We start from the raw sequence: 16,487 nt of genomic DNA on the forward strand, positions 1-16,487 counted from the left end.
ATTTTCCATCTCAGCTGTTTTCAGCAAAATGTTGTAATTATTTTTATCAGTTCTTGAAAACTCTTGTTTACTAATAAGCACCAAATATATCAGAAACTATCTGCACTACCTAACTTATATACTCATTATTGGGTCTACAGAGCCAGCTGTGATCTGTGTTCTGACATGCATCACTTTCAAGCTCTGAACTAAATTTAACCCCGTAAGGACACATGACATGTGGGACATGTCATGATTCCCTTTTATTCCAGAAGTTTGGTCCTTTTTTATGTTAGTCTTATACTAGCTAATCTAGGAGACACTTGACTAGAGTATAAGTGCTCCACTAGGTAATTGTTGCAAATATGATAAAAATAAATAAATAAAGAGTTCTCCCAAAATAAAAATAGTATAACTAACAAAATATGAGAAGTAGAAAAAAAATAATCAATGACAAACTGATGTAAAGAGCCAATAAGGCACTATCTTACTTGAAAATGAGATGATATTGCATGGGAAACAGAGCTGATACTCTCATGTCAAACCGTTAAAAAGAAGAAAAGGCCAATACAGGTTATCACTAAAATTGTAGATAATGAAGAAATTTTACTGAGACCAGATAAAATAGGCAATGCCTTAAAAATATTATATTACAATTTATATAATATTTCCAATTAACCTGCTAAAGCAGTTATTCATTTTAAGTAAAATTTAATTACCAAAAATATCTAATAAGTAACTTCTTGAATTAAAAAAACATTCAAAGAAAATGAAGTTGTATTCTGCATTAGCAAGCCTAAAATGAAAAAGACAACAGGCCCGGATTGGTTTAATAACCTATTCTATAAACTACTAAAAGATAATATCAAAAAAAGATTTGATTGAGGCTTTTAATACTTTTGGAACATACTTTTAGCAAAATGCCAAACTAATTATTACAAGCAAACATAGTGCCAATCGCTAAACAGAAAAGAAATACACAAAAAAAAAGAATTATCATCCAATTCTCTTTTAAATATAGATGTCAAACTCTACTCCTCTATGCTAGCAGAATGGTTAAAAATACTATAGCCAACTTAATTAATCACAATCAAGTAGGTTTTATCCTGGCCATATCTTCTACTCATAATATTAGAAGGCTGATTGATATTTTGAATTGTGTTTAGAATTCAGTGACTCCCTTGTTGACATTTTCTCTTGATGCAGAAAAAACATTAGATCGGGTCCACTGGGAGTTCCTGATTCAAACTTTGAGGTCATTTGGGCTAGACAGGACATTTCTTGACTATATCAAAGCCCTTCTGCCAAAATTATGCACCCACAGGCATAAAAGGGGTTAAATGCTGTTTAGAGGATATTCCCTTCCAGATATATAGGCAGCTACCAAAGACACCAATCCGCCGAACAGGAAACCATATGAATGCTGTAAACAGCCGAACCGGAACCATACAAATACTCCAAACAGTCGAATAGGAAAAACCGTATGAAAGGTTTACACTCTTAGCAGTCGAACTGGAACAGCATACAAGGCTCCATGTTGAGGGTCAAAACAGGAACAGACAGAGCTGTGTTTTTGTTGTTCTTATATACACATTCTTACACATTAGTACCACCCACAGGGTTTTTTGGAACATCCAATCAAACACGTAATATACATTTTTATATACAATGAACACTCCCATTCATTCCAGCAAAATCCTCCCCTCAGCCTGTGATATAATTACTGAACACAACGGGCTAACGTAAATATCACAGGCAAGAAAATACACTGTTTTACACAATATTCATAACTTTAAAAGTATACATCACATTCACTTACATTTTCAGAATCAGCACACTCCAAATACAAACATACTCAAAAATCAGACAATTCCCTCCAGTGGTTTAAAAGATAAGTCGAAAGTCCTTTGTGACCACTGAAGCATGGTTTTTCTGCCCAAAACCAGTTCCACAGAGTCCTCTATCCTGGAGATAATTGGCTTAACTGGGTGTGGCAAGCCAACCATCTCCAGGGACAGAAAACATATCTATTCCCAACAACAGCAAAACACACAAAAACACATAATTCCTATCACACCGAACGGAACCCCCACATTAAACCTATCCCCACATGGCTTGGATCTGAGCGCTCAATATATCCAAACAGCGCTTAGATACCACAAACACAGTCGAATCACCATGGGGTTTAAGTTTAGCATGGGCTGATAAGAGGGGCCAGTGGCGAGGTAAGTTTCAACACATATGTGAAATGGCTTTAAGTCAGATAGGACAAGGCAAGGGTGACCCTTGTCTCCCTTACTTTACATCATGTCATTGGAAGCTCTGGCTTTAGTCATAAGGCAAAAAGATAAAATATTAGGTTTTGACCCAAATAAGAAAATATAAAAAATAATTTGTACACAGTTAATGTATTTTTGACTTTACAGAAACCCCAACAATTATTATTACAACTTTCAAAAGTTATTGAGAAGTTTTCAACTGTCTCGGGGTACAAATTAAACATGGACAAATCAATCATTTTGGCTAAGTAATGAATGGGATCAAAATAGGTTTTGTTTTTGTCTGGGACATTCATTCAGTTATCTGGAAATTAATATCTTTGCAGATCCAAAGAGAATGATTTAAATTAATTTTCTCCCATTATTTACTAAAATTAATAAATTACTGAAGGAATGGGAATTTTTAGAATTCTCTTGGTGGGTTCGAATCAATATTATTCAATCTTATATTTTGCCAAAATGGTTGTATATGTTTAGACTGATTCTTTTGAGTATCTCAGACAGTTTGCTGAAAATGATTCTGCATTCCTTTTCTAAGTTTATATGGCAAGGGGAAAAAAAACAGAATGGCAAGCAAATATATTTATATCAAGAAAAGTTAGTGTTCTTTTCCACAGCATTATTCCTCAAATGCCTGTGTCCTTACAAGAAAGGTGGTATGCTGTGGAAGAGAAACTTACTGACTGCAGAGATTTAGCAATGCTTTAGTTATCCGCTCACAACTCAACCATGCGCTGGCAGCTAGTATAAAATCTATTCTTAAAAGCTGGCAAAAAATAAAAACACTCATACAACTTTGCAGTGGTTGATGATATTAGTTGCTTAATTATTTGCTCAATACAGTAATCCAACTCTGCACATCATATTGGCCACGACTAAAGTGGGAATAATATGACGCACAGGACTCTGACCATGTTGAATTTTCAAATTTTATATGTAACTAATTTTAAAAAAGATGACTTTACAAGAATGGAAACTGTCTTGGACAACTAAATCTATCAATTGTCTAAATTTTACAGACTTAAATTTTAAGATCCTTTACCGATTATAAATGGTCCCTAGCCGGCTCATTAAAGTCAATCAGAGTCTATCAGAAATATATTGGAGATGCAATTTGGAAAAAGTAGATTTATTCCATATTTGGTGGAGTTGCCGCCCATTGCAGGGTTTAGGCAGAATTGTTTGGGTCAGATTAAAGTGTTAAGTGGAATGAACTAACCCTTTTTCCCAGAAGTGGTCTTGCTACATTTAAATCTGAACAAATATAATCTAAACCTAAGATATATTTTATCCATGCATTGGGGGCAGCCAAAATTTCAGTAGTCATAGACTGGAGAAGAGATACTCTCCCAAACTGGAAAGCAGTAAAAGCGCAATTTAGCCTTCAGTTGAATATGGAAGGAGAGTTAAAAAACCCTTGTTGATTAAAAAAAATATATATATTTTAATGTTTCTTTTGCTATAAAATAAAGTATATTGTGATAGTGTAGAGCGGGCTAGAAGGAGTAACTCACCGTTTATGTATATAATGGTTTTGTATGATTGATGTTGAATAATGTTTTTTTGGGAGGTTTTGTCAGCCTTTAGTGCATGCTTTTCCAATAAAGGAATACTCGAGGCACCCATCAAAAATTAAAGGAACACACCCAGCACAATAACCAATACAGCACTCTTTAGTGATTATGGTGCCTGGAGTGCCATTGCATAGTTACATAGCTGAAAAGAGACTTGAGTCCATCAAGTACAGCCTTCCTCACATATGTTTTTGCTGTTGATCGAAAAGAAGGCAAAACAAACCTAGTCTGAAGCGCTTCCAATTTTGCAACAAACTAGGAAAAAATTCCGACCCCGAAATAGCAGACAGATGTCTCATTGGATCAAGCAGCTATTACACCACTAATTGGAAATTATATCCTTGTATGTTATGTTTTTGCAAGTATTTATCCAATTGCAATTTAAACATCTGTCTGGACAAAACACGTCTTCAGGCAGAGAATTTCATATCCTTATTTCTCTCACTGTAACAAAAAACAAAAAACTTTTCTTTGCCTTAGATGAAATCTCCTTTCTTCCTGCCTAAATGTGTGACCTTGTGTCCTATGCATAGCCCTGTTTATGAATAGATTTCCAGATAATGGTTTGCACTGGCACAGAATATATTTGTATAATGTTATCATATCCCCTCTGAGGCACCATTTTTCCAAACTAAAGAGATTTACATTTTTTAACCTTTCTTCGTAACTAAAATGCTCCATTACTTTTATCAATTTTGTAACTCGTCTCTGCACTTTTTCTAGTGCCATGATATCCTTCTTTAGAACAGGTGCCTAAAATTGCACAGCATATTCAAGGTGTGGTCTTACCAGCAATTTATCAAGAGTAAAAATTACATTTTCATCCCGAGAATGTATGCCCCCTATTTATACATAACAAAACCTTACTGGCCTTAGAAACTGCAGATTGACATTGCATATTGCACCTAATTAGTTGTCAATAACAATTCCCAAATCCTTCTCTAATTCACTACCATTTAGGGTGTTAGCTGCTTGTGCATTCTTGACCCCTAGGTGCATAACTTTGAATTTCTCTATATTAAATTTCATCTGCCATTTTAGTGCCCAGTCCCTCAATCTATCCAAATCCCTCTGCAGCAAAGAAATATCCTGCTCACATTTTATTACTTAACAAAGTTTTGTGTAATCTGCAAACACTGAAACATGGTTTTCCATGCCTATTTCAAGATTATTTATAAATATGTTAAAATTTAAATAGAAGCAGTCCCAAACCCTGATGGACACCACTTAGCACTTTTGTCAAGCCTGAAATTTTACCATTAATGACAACTCATTGTCCTTTAGCCAATGTTCTACCCAAGAACAAAAATATTAATCTAGACCAATTTCTTTTAGTTTGAAGACTAACCTATTGTGAGGAACCGTATCAAATGCCTTGGCAAAATCCAAGTAGATCACATCCACTGCAACACCCTGATCTATACTTCTACTTACTTCTTCGTAGAATGCAATTAGGTTAGTTTGACATGATCTATGTTTCATAAAACCATGTTGATAATTGCTAATAACAAAGTTCTTCCCAATGACTTCCTGAATATTATACCTTAATAGCCCTTGAAATATTTTCCCAGTCACAGAAGTTAAGCTCACAGGTCTATAATTCCCAGGCAAGGATTTTAAACCCTTTTTAAACATAGGAATTACATCTGCCTTCCTCCAATCCTCCGGTACAATACCTGAAGCAAAAGAATCTTGAAAAAATAAAAATACATTGTGCTCCCCCTTTGCAAGAAGCAAAACTATATTTGCAGTTAAGAGTTTAGCTCACTGGCTGAGAGCAATCAGTTGACACTCAGAACCAATAAGCTAAGTCTTGCACTGCAGGGCTTAGTCCAGGTGTATTCATACAATACACAGGACCCAATTTAACCGTGCACTGCAGAGAGCCCCAGATGGATTTTTTTTCCCCATAAGAGCAGACATTAGGTTGTTAGAGTAGGACCTGCCATAAATTAGGTACATTGACGTTGTGGCAAGCTTATGCAATGTATTCGGTTGCCACCTTTTTTGGGAATAAAATACCGGCCATGGTAATTTGAATAATTAATTATGTATGCATGATGTCACTGGACATGACTTCACAGATGTTACGTAACAGTAGGAAGAGGACAGTTCCCTAAATTGCTAAAATACTATAGTGTGTACTATGTTTGACTGTGTGTGTAGCATTGTGTATGTGTAGCAGTAAGTGTGCATACCATATCAGACTGTGAATGTTGTGTGAGTTTGTGGCTGTGTGCCATTATGTGTATACCTTATCTGATTGTGGGTGTAAGGATTTTTGTCTACACAGGCTAAGATGCATTTTGTCGCAACCCCTACAAAAAAATGCATCTTTACCTATGTGTCTCGTAACCCCCTCTTTAAATTTCTTACTTTCTTTAGCCACTTTCATATTTCTTATCCCATCTTTTGAATGTCTTAACCCCTTTTATGTCTCTTATCCACCCTTTTGTGTCTCTTACAACCCCCCTTGTGTGTCTCTTACAATCCCCTTGTGTGTCTCTTACAATTCCCATTGTGTATTTCCTACAATCCCCTTGAGTAACTCTTACGACCCCAGCCCCTTTTTGTGTCTCTTACTTCCCCCAGACCCTTTACTTTCTCTCTTACTTTCCCACCAGCCCCTTTGTGTGTCCCTTACTCTCCCCCTTAGCCCATTTGGGTGTCTCAACTCCCCAGCCATACAGACATAGATAAACAGGCAAAAGGCATATGTGCACAAAGATACAAAAACATACAGGCACATAGTCATACAATCTACACATACAGGTACACTATTATACAGTCAAACAGAGACATAAATACACTGTTTTACAGAGACACACATAAACTGTCACAGATACACATACAGTGACATACAGACATAGGGTCCTACACAGACATACAGCAATAGTGTGACATACAGACACAGTCATTCAGTGACATATATACACTGTTCTACACAAACATACAGTAATACAGTGATTTACAGACATCCAGAGACAGTCGTACACAGACATACAGTGACATACAGACATAGTCATAAAGACAGAGACATGCAGTCACATACAGACATACAGACACTGTCATACACAGGCAGACACAGTCATACAGAGACATACAGTCACAGACATTCAGATACAGTCATATACAGACACTGACAAACACAGTTAAACAGAGACACACAGACACAGACATTCAGATACAGTCATACAGATACTGACATACACAGTCATACAGACACTGACATACACAGTCATACAGAGACATACAGGCACAAACATTGAGATACAGTCATACAGACACTGACATACACAGGCATACAGATACTGGCATACACAGACATACAGACACTGGCATACACAGACAAAGACACTGGCATACACAGTCATACAGAGATACAGGCATAGACATTCAAATACAGTCATTCACAGACACAGACATACAGACACTGGCATACACAGACATACAGATACAGTCATTCACAGACATTCAGAGTCAGGCATACAGTCATATATGCAGTCACAATTAGAAGAAATACATATAAATATACAACAAACTATAGGCATGCACACGGGGTGTGCTGGGTGTGCCTGGGCACACCCTCAACCCCGCGGCCCGCGCATTGAACTGACAGGGGAAATCACAGGATCTCCTCTGTCAGTCCATGCAGAGCCGGCGCTATCTGAGCGCCAGCCCTACTGTGTGCCTCCATGGGCAGGTGGGAAGATCTAAGATCTCCCTCACCAGCACACAGGCAGGGAGGGAGGCAGGAGAGGATCCGAGGAGCTCTAGCCAGCAGATCAGCCGGGTTCCTCTTGCGAGCCACTAGGACCACCATGGATCAGGGATGGCAGCAAGGATTCCCCCTTCCAGGCAAAAGGTAAGAAGGGAGGAAGGCTATTTCCTAATTTGACCCCCACCCCCACACACAATCACTCCACACACATACAGCACCCTTACACACACAGCACACCAACAGCACCCTCACACACAGCACACTAACAGTACTGTCACACACACAGCACAATAACAGCACCCTCTCACACACACAGCACACTAACAGTACTCTGCACACACTGCACTCTCACACACACACAACACCCTCAGACACACACACAGTACTCTCTCTCACACACACACACACACACACACACACACACACACACACACACACAGGTCTATGCAACAAACATTTATTTCTATGTCCCTAAGTGCTCCCATCTTCATGACTGAGCAGGTCTGCTCTCCCTCTATAAACCCTCCCTGCAGAGACCTGGCTACTTACACGTTTACCTCTCTGTGTCTGTTTGTGGAAGGAGGGCAAGGGTGAGTACTGCAGGGCTCAAAAAATCTGCTCTGCCTGTTGACCTCTTGAGTGCTAGGAAGGTATAGGAAGGAGTACAGAGGGTGCAGAGCTAATTATCGATCTGTGAGGATCTCCCAGTTCTGCAACTATGTATCTCTCCCACTCTGCCTGTCTCAGGGAGCATGGGGAGAGATACATTCAGATCTGGGAGATGCTGTCCGAGTTCCAGCAGACAGAAATACCGGCCCCTGCATTGCCAGTATTTCTGCAATACCGGCACCAGCCACACAGCCTCAAATACTGGTCAGGTGACAACCCTAGCAATGTATGATCATATATTGTAAATAAACCCCCATTTTTTTGCGTAAGTTAAGTGTTTTAAATATATATATATATTTTTTTTTATTTGAGCTTTGAAGTTGCTGTTTAGTGGATGTGTGAGTACGCTGGATCTTGTATATTGTATGAATTGGCCCCAGCAGCACCCCATTTATGCATATTCAGGTGAGTACAGCCCCGTGTTTTCATATATATTTGGGAGTCTCGGCTAACACCTTGGTTTTTATACCCCTTTCTGTCACAGTTGCCTCATTTAACCTTGTACTGCAGAGAGCCCAAAATTGTTTTTTTTTTCCTTAAGTAAGTGGGTTAATCGCATAAGAGCAGACATTAGGCTTTTACAGTAGGACCAGCCAAAGATGGGGAACATTGACGTTGTGGTTGGCATATGCAATGTGTGATCATATACTGTAACTAAATCCCCATTATTTTTGCATAGATTAGGTGTTTAAAAAAACAAAAACAAAATTCTGTGAGCTTTGAAGTTGCTGGTTAGTGAATGAGTGAGTGCGCTAGATCTTGTGTACTGTATGAATTCGCCCCAGCAGCACCCCATTTATACATGTTCAGGTAAGTGCAGGGAGTGGTGGGTGGGGTGACCAGTGGACGTCAGCCCAGTATGGAGGTAGGTTTGAGCATATATAGGCTGGTCAATCCCCTCCCACAACTCCAGGCTCCACCTTCCCATTTGTGGTCAGGGAAATAAGCCGTATTAACGTTGATACCTTATAATTAACTAAAGTCGGTTGTGGTGTGCCGAAACCGATGTTCGGGCGGGCCTGTAAATAAAGAGGGCAAAAAGGATATTTGACCATGCCACTTTAATATGTAATACACTGCTACAATATACATGCGAACGTGACTGTATATTTAACTAGCTAATTCTTGAAAGGCTTGTCTTTACCTGGTTGTGGTATTGTAAGACGATGATTTCCATCGTCTCAGTCTTTTAATTATGTGTACCGGAACATTTTGGCTTGAAGCAACGGTTGCTGCTCCTATACAAAACAATTGACCCATGAAGGCTGTTGGAATGCTCCCTATTTTTGTGATTAGGGTTTTTATGTATGACATGAACTTGGACGTTGTCAGTGAGTTGCCGTGTAAGCGGAGAAGAGGAGCGGCCCTGTCTTGACCTGTACGGACTGAAAATGATTGGTCTAGTAACCGGACACCATTTGTTTTTTTTTGTTTTTTTTTAATTTATAGTTTTTATTGTTTTGTAGTTATACAATGCAAGAAATACATTAAGGTATAGCGAGATAACGATTTGACAATTGGTCAAAAAAGTACAGGTTCAAGATGAGAACAATGAAACTTCTTCTTTAACAATAATATAAAAGGTAGTAACAGATGGGTAGTCACTGTGATCTTAGAGTAAACTGACATTGTCCAAGGTCTTGATGACTGTAGATTCAGTTAAATTCAATGAGTCTTCACTGGATATTGGTCTATATCAATATAATTGAAGGTAGCCAGTAAAGGGCAAAAGATACTAAAAAAGTTATATGTTTCCATTTACAGTACATTCTTGTTTAAGTTTGCTTTGTTCCCTAAGTAGGAAGAAAGGATTGGAAGACCAGGTTACAGTTTGGGGTGTTGGTTGAGTGAATGGGATATGAGTTGAGGGATTTCATGTGTGTTAAGAGCAGTGGACGAAATGATGATATTAGGCCTTCGGGAGGGTCATTATATAGAGGGCTGATTTATGTCGTAGCCACTAATAAGTTAGGTGAATCTTTTTAATTTTCGGTAACTTAAATAAGTGTTTGCCTATGTGTACATAATTAGGTAGTTAGAATTCTTGTGTATAGTATTAGGTTGTTTAAACATGTATCCGTTTCTTCATTTATTTCCTTATCTAACAAAGGGAAAGTCGGAAGAATGAATGAGTGAATGAGTGAATGAATGAGAGATCAAGGTATTGGGAAGGGGATGGAATATTGTTCTAAGTCTGTATGAACTAGAGAATCTTATAAATATTCTCGGGTAAGGCTGTTATATGTATTCCAGGGATTCCAAATATCTCTAAATTTAAGGATTCTCCCTAGTTTAGTTGCTGTAATTTCTTCCATCAGTTTGATCTTGTCTACTCTCTGCACCCACTCTCGAATTGAGGGAGCTTGTGTTTGTTTCCAATATTTAGGAATTAGTTGTAATGCTGCTATTACTAAATGACAGAACAGGGAATGATCAACCTTAGTAAATTCTTGAGTTAGAAGAAGGAAAATATAGTGTTCAGGGTTGCGCTTAAATGATTTTTGGAGTATCAATTGGATAATCGTATGTATCCTTTTCCAGAATTTGTCTATTATCGGGCATTGCCACCAGATGTGGGCATGATGGGCGTTTAGAGTTCCACATCTCCAGCATTTATCTGAGGAGTTGCTGTAGAATTTGTAAAGTTTAGCAGGAGTATTATGCCAGCGGGTTAATCTTTTGTAGTTGCATTCCTATGCGTGTGTTGAGATAGATGATTTGTGGATGAGTATACAGGCTTTTTTCCATTGAGTGTCGTTTAAGGTGATTTGTAATTCCTCGGTCCATTTCAGTGTGAAGGCAGGAGAGTTTTGAGACTGCGCTTCTCTGATTATAGAGTGCATAGTTGATAGTGTTTTAATTTTCGGAGGATGTTTAGTACAGAGGAGCTCAAATTCAGTAAGAGACCTGTTTCCCATAGGTAAGAGTGATTTAGTAGTGATAAAATCTTTCAACGGATCGTAAAAAAAGAGTTGTACCCCAGAGTATTTGTCAGAACCTGTAAGCTCTTGTAGGGGAATCAGTTTATTTTCTCGTGTTGCATCACATAATTTCAGGAAGGGGCCATTAAACTGGAGACCTAATTGTTTCCCTGAGGTGCCTTCATGTAAATAGGGGTTGAGAGTTAGAGGGTAAATAGGCGAGGGATATGGCACAATCTTCGTTTGTGCTCTCATCTTGAGCCAAGTGCGTATTGATGATGAAATTGTTGGATGTCTGTTAAGTTTTCCCATAAGTTGATTATCTATATGAATCCATGGAAGTACATGAAGTGGAACTTCAGAAAAGCTGTTTTCAATTTCAACCCATTGGAGTATGTTGGGAGTGTTCGTCCATTCATAAAGCCTTTGTAAGTGGGTCGCTCTGTAATAGTTGACTATGTCTGGACAATTTAAACCTCCCTGATCTCGTTTTCTAGTTAAAGTTTGGTAGGCTAGACAGGGGGGTTTATGAGCCCACACAAAGTTCACAAATAGAGATTTGATGGTGGAGAAGAATTTATTCTGAATTTTTAGTGGAATTGTTTGTATTAGGTAGAGGATGCGGGGGAGGATATTAATTTTGATAATGTTTACTCGGCAAAGTAAACCAAAGCATGGTTTGTGCCATCTAGATAGGTCTTTGGTAATGGAGTCAATTAAAGGTGGAAAGTTTATTGAGTAAGTAGACTCTAATCTATTTGGAATGTGTATTCCCAACTATTTAATAGAAGAAGTGGTCCATTGAAATGCAAACTTTGATTTGATCTTTTTACTAAGGTCTTCTGTCAAAAAAAATGGCATTAGGTCGCATTTCGTGAGATTGGCTTGAAAAAATGAGATTTTCCCATATAGTTACATTTCCAAGATAATAATGGGAATAGATTTGTGTGGGTCAGAGATGGTGAAAAGAAGGTCGTCTGCAAAGGCTGTAACCTTATAATTCTTGTTTTTGATTTGTACTCCTTTTATCAGTGTGTTATCTCGGATGCCTTGAAGGAAATGTTCTAGTATTAAAATGAATAAGAGTGGTGAAAGAGGGCATCCTTGTCTTGTGCCATTAGAAATAGCTACTGAATCGGATAGTTGGCCATTGATTCTCAGTTTCGCGGTGGGTTTTGAATATATCGTATTTATCCATTCCATCCACCTAGGACCTAAGTTAAGGAATTTCAGGACTTGTTTCAGAAATGACCAATTTACTCTATCAAACGCCTTTTCGGCATCGATGGCTAGTAAAGCACTCTTAGTTTTATGGAATTGGGCCCAATGTACTATGTCGATAATTTTTGTGGTGTTGTTTTTAGATTCTCTACCAGGAACAAAGCCTGCTTGGTCTGGATGAAACATCGTTGGCAAAAATGGTTTGAGTATGTTGGCCATGATCTTGGTCAATATTTTCAAGTCAATATTAATAAGTGATGTGACGAGAGCAATCTCGCCACATTGCATTGGAGAAGCCTGGTTGACCACCTGCTGCCTTTGGACTATGGCCCTGGGAGATTGGGCCCTTTAAAAACAGTATTCGGCCATACCAGAGTGCATGTTACTCATTCTGGCCCTTTAAATACAGTGGGGTCATTTGGTACTTGCCCTGTGTGAGCTGTGGTAACCCAGATAGCTATGCCATGGAGCCTATCCGTGTGATTAAAGACTTTGGCTCCATGGCGATTAAACTGTATTTGGTTGGTCTGAGTGCCATTCACCTAATAATGTGCACTCAGACCTGAGCTATCTGGGGATATGTGAAATGTCTGTGTGTTATGTGTAAAATGTGACTTTATGTATTTTAAAGTGTTTTATGTCGTTTTGCAACCATGTGGTTAATGGAGTCTGCCTCTAGTCCTGGATAATTTGATTACTTCCCCCCATTGTCTCCAGGATAGAGGGCCTTGTAAAACCATGCTTCCAGAAGGTCAAATGCACATTTGTACTAACTTTTGAACCCCTGGTCCAATTCGTATGATTTTTGAGTATGTTGTTCCCCTGAATGGATTGATTGTGAATATGTATTTTTATGCGAATGTGATGTATATTTTGGGAGTTATGAATGTTGTGTAAAAACTGTATTTTCCCTACCTATGATAATTGTATTTTCCTGTGTGTACAGATAATTAGTTTACAGGTAGAGGGGAGGGCTATGTGTGGGATGTAACTATTGTGTGATTGGTTAATGTACGTTACTGTGTGTGTCCCTCCCCTTCATGGGAGCACCTAATAAAAAGGGCTGCAAGCTAGCAGCCAGAGAGTTATATTTTTACCCTCAACTTGAGTCCTGTCTCTTATTGGGGGAATCTGCTACAAGGGATTGCTATGCTAGGCATATTCCCTTGCTATAATCACTGAGCTCTTGTAAGAGCTTGTTCCTGCTTCGTTCTGAAGGGAGATAGCTGCATCCTGCGGTGCTTATGGTGTCTGGTGGAGTGCTTGGAGTCCTCTGGAAGCGCTAGGAGCATCTTTCAACAGAGGTACCCAGTCGGTCTCCAGCAACCAGGCTTCAACCAGACTACTCCCGTGGTAGTGCTGGCATCAGGGCAGAGTACTGCTGGTCTCTGCCCACTCAGCAACCCACCAAGGCAGCCTACCAGTCCCCCACACAGCCATGGTAAGGCACCTGGACATGGACAAATTTCTCCTCTACCCAGGTGTAGTAACCAGTTATTGTGGGTGGGCTGTATTGCTGTTTCTGTTTTGTGGGTGGGCTGCTGGACTAACAAGGGCACTGACCGGCAGGAGGTCAGATACCCTGTTAGTCTGTTTGGAAAAGGGGAGAGATGTGACGAGAGCAATCTCGCCACATTGCATTGGAGAAGCCTGGCTGCCCGCCTGCTGCCTTTGGACTATGGCCCTGGGAGATTGGGCCCTTTAAAAACAGTATTCGGCCATACCAGAGTGTATGTCACTCATTCTGGCCCTTTAAATACAGTGGGGTCATTTGGTACTTGCCCTGTGTGAGCTGTGGTAACCCAGATAGCTATGCCATGGAGCCTATCCATGTGATTAAAGACTTTGGCTCCATGGCGATTAAACTGTATTTGGTTGGTCTGAGTGCCATTCACCTAATAATGTGCACTCAGACCTGAGCTATCTGGGGATATGTGAAATGTCTGTGTGTTATGTGTAAAATGTGACTTTATGTATTTTAAAGTGTTTTATGTCGTTTTGCAACCATGTGGTTAATGGAGTCTTCCTCTAGTCCTGGATAATTGGATTACTTCCCCCCATTGTCTCCAGGATAGAGGGCCCTGTAAAACCATGCTTCCAGAAGGTCAAATGCACATTTGTACTAACTTTTGAACCCCTGGTCCAATTCGTATGATTTTTGAGTATGTTGTTCCCCTGAATGGATTGATTGTGAATATGTTGTATATTTTGGGAGTTATGAATGTTGTGTAAAAACTGTATTTTCCCTACCTATGATAATTGTATTTTCCTGTGTGTACAGATAATTAGTTTACAGGTAGAGGGGAGGGCTATGTGTGGGATGTAACTATTGTGTGATTGGTTAATGTACGTTACTGTGTGTGTCCCTCCCCTTCATGGGAGCACCTAATAAAAAGGGCTGCAAGCTAGCAGCCAGAGAGTTCTATTTTTACCCTTAACTTGAGTCCTGTCTCTTATTGGGGGAATCTGCTACAAGGGATTGCTATGCTAGGCATATTCCCTTGCTATAATCACTGAGCTCTTGTAAGAGCTTGTTCCTGCTTCGTTCTGAAGGGAGATAGCTGCAGCCTGCGGTGCTTATGGTGTCTGGTGGAGTGCTAGGAGTCCTCTGGAAGCGCTAGGAGCATCTTTCAACGGAGGTACCCAGTCGTGGTGCCAGGTGATCCGTTACAAGTGATATTGGTCTATAGTTGCCACATACCTTAGTATCTTTTCCCGGTTTGGGGATGATGGAAATGATTGCTTCGAGTGCTGAGCCTGGGATATGGGAAGAGAGTTGATTCATGTTATAAGCTTTGACAAAGGGATGTGCTAGTATGGGAGACAGTTCTTTATAGTATTTCCCAGTAAAACCATCAGGGCCTGGACTCTTACCTAAGGGGAGAGATTTGACCGTGTTTATGAATTCTTCTGTTGTTATTGGGTTGTCGAGAAACAAAACTTCGTTGGTAGGGATGGCTCGTTTGATTCTGGGTTTAAGAAATTCTATTATTTCTTCAGCTGTGGGCTTGGTGTTGGTTAGATTATAAAGTTGAGTATAAAATTCATGGAAGGTGGACAGAATATCCGGCATGTGGCATGCCAAGGTACCATCACTTTTCTTTATTTCAGAGATGAAAGAGGATTGTCTTTCGAGTTGTAGAGATTTCGCAAGAAGTTTGCCTGCTTTGCCGCTTTGGGAATAGTAAGTGTTTTTTGTTAAGGATATTTTTTTCTTAGCGTGGAGATGTAAAATGGCTGCTAATTCAGTCCTTTTTCTCGATAGTGTTTTGTAATCGTCTATAGAGAGAGTGTTTTTATGTTTGCTTTCTAGGTTGGTAATATCTCTGGTGAGTATTTCTATTTGTTTTTCTCTGTTTTTCCTGAGTGCTGCTGCCGATTTAATTAATTCTCCACGTATTACTGCTTTGTGAGCTTCCCATGTCATGATGGGGGTAGTATCAGGGTTCGTGTTTTCTAAAAAGTAGTTGGTTGCTGATTCCCGTATTTTGTTCAGAGTTGCTTTGTCGTTTAGCATTAGATCATTTAACTTCCATTGTGAGAACGGGGAGAATGTGGTTGGTAATGAAATGGTTAGTAGCATCGGAGCATGATCCGACCAGTTGATTGGGCCGTAGCTGGCTTCTTTAATATATGGAAGGTATCTATGTTGCAGAAAGATAGTGTCAATTCGAGAGTAGGTGCCCGCGGGCGAGGAAAAGAAGGAGTAGTCTTTCTTAGTGGGGTGGATTGATCTCCAGCTGTCAAAAAGTTGAGCTTCAAATAAGGATTGTTTAATGAGAGATCTAGGTAGAGACTGCTAATCCCTAGATCTGGAGGTGGTGTCCAGTGATTCATCTAATGCTATGTTCATGTCCCCCCCCAATATGAGGATCCCTTCTCTAAACACCGAGAGTTTGCATAGAATTTTTTGGAGAGTAATGTTTTGTTTTTTGTTTGGCAGGTAAATGTTGGCTAGTGTGACTTGTGTATTACTAATTTTGCCTTTAACGAATACGAATCTCCCGGAGTCATCCACTAATTGTTCTTGGAAGGTAAATTGTAAGTGTTGACCTATGAGGATTGCCACTCCTCTGGATTTTGCTTCCGAAAAGTGACTATAGTAACCTAATGGAAAGTCTTT

At 39.4% G+C, this 16,487-nt stretch overlaps 1 protein-coding gene across 1 annotated transcript in view; it reads right to left on the reverse strand.

The window, feature by feature from the left end:
- Positions 1-16,487, reverse strand: part of PAPPA (pappalysin 1) — a 2,329,021-nt gene that overhangs the window by 1,545,663 nt on the left and 766,871 nt on the right. The gene's annotated exons all lie outside the window — the stretch shown is intronic.

Source organism: Pelobates fuscus, chromosome 9 (genome assembly GCF_036172605.1).
Source record: "Pelobates fuscus isolate aPelFus1 chromosome 9, aPelFus1.pri, whole genome shotgun sequence".
Taxonomy (NCBI): Eukaryota; Metazoa; Chordata; class Amphibia; order Anura; family Pelobatidae; genus Pelobates; species Pelobates fuscus.